Below are 4,026 nucleotides of genomic sequence, written 5' to 3'. Positions count from 1 at the left end.
ACCATTGCAAATTGCTTCGACATTTGTTACGGTCTTTAGCACTACATCTAACTGGTAAATTTTATGTTCAAAAACACCTTTTTACATTCCTGGTCTAAGTAGAAAATTGTTTTTTGTTAACCAAACTACAGAGAGCAATTTGCATGTAGAGGTTGTGTTCACAACAAGCAAACACTTGGTGAAGAAAAGGGACAAAAATATCACAGCTTTGGGGGTGGAAAGCTTTGTCATGTTAATCAAGGCAGAAGTTGACTCAATTCAATATTTTAATCTCAAGCATGTCACATCCAAGGAGAGTCCCTTTGATCAGGTCCGTACATAAGGGAAGCCTCTATGTCAAAAGACTGTAATTGCAGGAATTTCAGTTAATGGAAAAGCCTAGTAACCTAAACAATTGGTTCAACATTTAGTCATTCTATGTTTCTTCAATAACATAAACATGGGAGCATGGCAGATGACTCACAATGCTCACACCTTTTTAGAACATTGATTGAAGGGGATTTGGCTTACTTATTTGTTTTATATTTCATTGTATATTTAGCAAATTAGAACATAAATTATGGACTAAACAGGAAAATGCCCAGGGACAGACAATTCTTAGAAAATGGTTGTTGGCATTCTAATCCAAAGAATTGGAAAGAATCCCCAAAATCGTCAACTTTAAATGTTGCAAGCATGCCAAATTCATTATCTGTCTTTAGTGCTTCAGAAATGTCTCAAATATCAGATCTAGATCATAATGATGAAGGTCAAGCAACTAAAACAGATGCTCTTTCCGGACTTCCTATTAGTGTGAGAACACGTGAAAATTGTCTGAAACTTTATGGCATTCCAGATGCCAGCAGAAGTGATGTTTGTGTCCAACATTGGATAGAAGGTCAAAAAAATTTGTCCATGTTAACTGCAAAGAAAAAGATAGAAGAAACTCACGATGACCCTATTCAACAAGAACTAAAAAAGAATATAGATATGGGGATTTGTTAAATATTTCAATGGGAAAGGACAAATATAACATGGAGGAAATGTGAAATAATAAACCAAACAAATCATCAGAAAGGAATATAACCTGCCACACATCCGTTGCTGAGTATCAGAGCAGCTCTAATGAACTCAATGTTGATGAAACTCAAATTTCCTTTATAGTAAAAAGCAATCAGCTGCAGAAAAGTATTTTGGTTCCTCCATCTTTTGAAGTTAGTTCTAATACATTCAATAATCCAAACAAAATCTTGAAAAAAGCTTCAATGAGCAGTGCTCTTTATATGTTTCTCCCAATACAAAATTATCATTCCCTGTTCAACAAAGGCAGTGAAACGATCCCTAAGCCTGTGAATGCATTGGACCGTTGATAAGTACAATTCTTAACTTTAGAGAAGTATGAGTGAAAATTGTGACATGAGTGAGAAAGGATTTTGCTCTTCTGGAATTGGAAACAATAAATCTTACCCAATATACTATATCTTCTTCAAGTTCTTGAAGTTTTTTGGGTTGTCAGTTGTCAGGTCTCTATATGGCACAAGGTTACCCCTGGCGTAAAAATTGCAGATGAAAATTCGCAGGCATCTTCAACAACACCCAACACAAATCTGAAGAAAAATCTCGACAACAACAATGGATTTCTCAACGACTTTTCTTCCTGTGGGGTGGATTCGCCCTCGACTCCTGCAGATTCAATCACAAAAACCATTTGGATGCAGTAGTCGTCGTCAGATGATTCATCTCTGACCTTATTTGATCCGGATCTCATTTCTACATTCAGGAAAGCCATGGATGAAATTTCCCCCAGAGATTCGATGGAGCCCGTTTCAGAGGTCTGTCAGGGCAGCACGGGAAGCAAGAGCGGAGAAGACGAAAAGGGTACCCCAGGAAAATCTTTCAGGCTCCGATCTAGCAGCATTCAGGCGAGGGTGAATACTTTGCAGCAGATAATAGATGAGAGGTCGACCAAACGACCCCCCATATCCAAAAAATCCTCTATAAAAAATGCTAAGTTGAGGGCTCCCCCCGGGGAGAAGATAAGGTGGTTCTGTATTTCACGAGCTTGAGGGGAATAAGGAAAACATTTGAGGATTGCTGCACTATGAAATTGATTCTTCAAGGTTTCAGGGTTTCGGTCGATGAATGGGATATTTCCATGCGGGATATTTCTATGCATTCCCCTTTTCGGTAGGAATTGCAGGATCTTTTGGGGAAGCCCATGTTGGTGCCTAGGTTGTTTATTGGGGGAAAATACATTGGTGGGGTTGAGGAAATTCAGCAACTGCATGAAATAGTGGAGTTAGCTAAGTATCTGGAATGCTTCCCAGTGCAGGCTCATTCCAAACCCTGCGATGGTTGCGGTGACTTGAGGTTCATTCCTTGCCAAAACTGCGATGGCAGCCGCAAGATTTTTACAAAAGAGGAAGGTCAGGGCCTTTTCATCAGTTGCCAGCAATGTAATGAAAACAAACTCATAAGGTGCCCTGTGTGCTGCTAAGGTTTTTGTGAAAACATGAATAGGCTGCAAATATGAGAAAGAATGGTACAGAGTTACCATGTCGCCAAGGTATGGTGGTATTAAACGAGGCAACAAATTATGCGAGATAAATTAGAATGGTGCCTCAGTTTTACAGAGGCCCCTTGCTACAGAGAACCTTCAGTGTTCGGATGGTGCTAGAAACACGGATTAGGAACCCTGGTTAGTAAACCACAACTGTTTTGCAACTATTTCAAATATCGTGAACAGTTCCAACCACTCAACTACCTTCCCTTGATCGAATGATTAACAATCCTCTAATCATCTAACACATAATCTAATGGCACACAGAGATGACAAGTAGATTTTAAAGAAGTTCATTTCAGAGAAAAACGCCTTACGAGATAATAACTATATAAATTAGAAAATAATTACATATTTAATATTAACATATTTATTTTAATTTAAGAAAAATAAAATTGTAAGAATTTCAACTCCTCTTTAAATCCAATTGAAAATTATTAATTATTATATTATAATTACACTCTTAAATCATTTTTCTTTCAATTAATTTTAAAAACGATTAATTATTATTATATGAAAAATTATATGAAAAAGTTGGCTTGGAATAATCTACAATTATATAAGATGTCACCTCTTACGAATTTGTGGAAATAATGGCAGCATTACTGAATCCTAATTGGTTACCGATGGTAGCAATTCAATTTCCGCGTGGATTTATTTTTATTTAATTTCTGAATTTCAAGCGGTCATCAATTTACATGGTACATTTTCAATCAACATCTTTCATTAAATGGTTATTTTTAAAGTTAGCAACCCGACAATAAAATTAGAAAGTCTTCCACCATTGACGTTTTGTATCATTAATACTCAAATAAACACTTGAAATCTCTTAGAAACATAAACGCATTTCCTATTACTTTTACGTATTTTTTTAAAAGATTGAATCCAGTAAATCTTTGAGTATATTAAAAGGAAAATTCGTTCATCCCTAAGAGCAATCATTAGAAATATAAGCGTATTTTTTTCTTACTTTTAGGTATTTTCCAAAAGATGGAATCACATAAAATCTTTTCAGTATATTGAAAGGTTAGGTAAAAAATAAGATGTTTAAACGATGAGTCATTCAACATCAACGAAAAGGACTCTCTCACAGAAAAATATAAAACCAAGTGGATGCCAATTATTAAAAAATAAAAAAAAATCGGATGAAGCATTTTATTTTATATCTATCGATGCTTTTTTCAACCTAATTCTAGAATCAAATAAATAAATTTAAATATTTTAAAGCGTTATTAGGAGCGATTGACATTTTGTGTTTTTAAATTACTTATTTTAAAAAGTTGAAAAGATTGATATCTTTCAAGTCAATGAAAATTTATTTTATGATGTAGAAAATATAGTGCACAATATATGGCATCTTGTGTTTTTGAATTACTTATTTTAAAAAGTTTAAAAGATTGTTATCTTCAAATCAATGAAAAATTATTTTATGATGTAGAAAATATAGTCCACAATATATATCAGTGATATAAAGGACATATCAATTT

At 34.6% G+C, this 4,026-nt stretch overlaps 1 pseudogene; it reads left to right on the top strand.

Annotated features, from left to right (window-relative positions):
• The first annotated feature begins 576 nt into the window (after positions 1–576).
• LOC149232354 (uncharacterized) lies at positions 577–2,476 on the top strand (annotated as a pseudogene).
• The last annotated feature ends 1,550 nt before the right edge of the window (positions 2,477–4,026 follow it).

Source organism: Pinus tabuliformis, chromosome J, assembly GCF_031772625.1.
Source record: "Pinus tabuliformis cultivar Carrire ecotype Pingquan chromosome J, CPIR1, whole genome shotgun sequence".
In the NCBI taxonomy this organism is placed as follows: Eukaryota; Viridiplantae; Streptophyta; class Pinopsida; order Pinales; family Pinaceae; genus Pinus; species Pinus tabuliformis.
The sequence above is the reverse complement of the archived record's forward strand: the minus strand, read 5'-3'. Positions and strand labels throughout refer to the sequence as shown.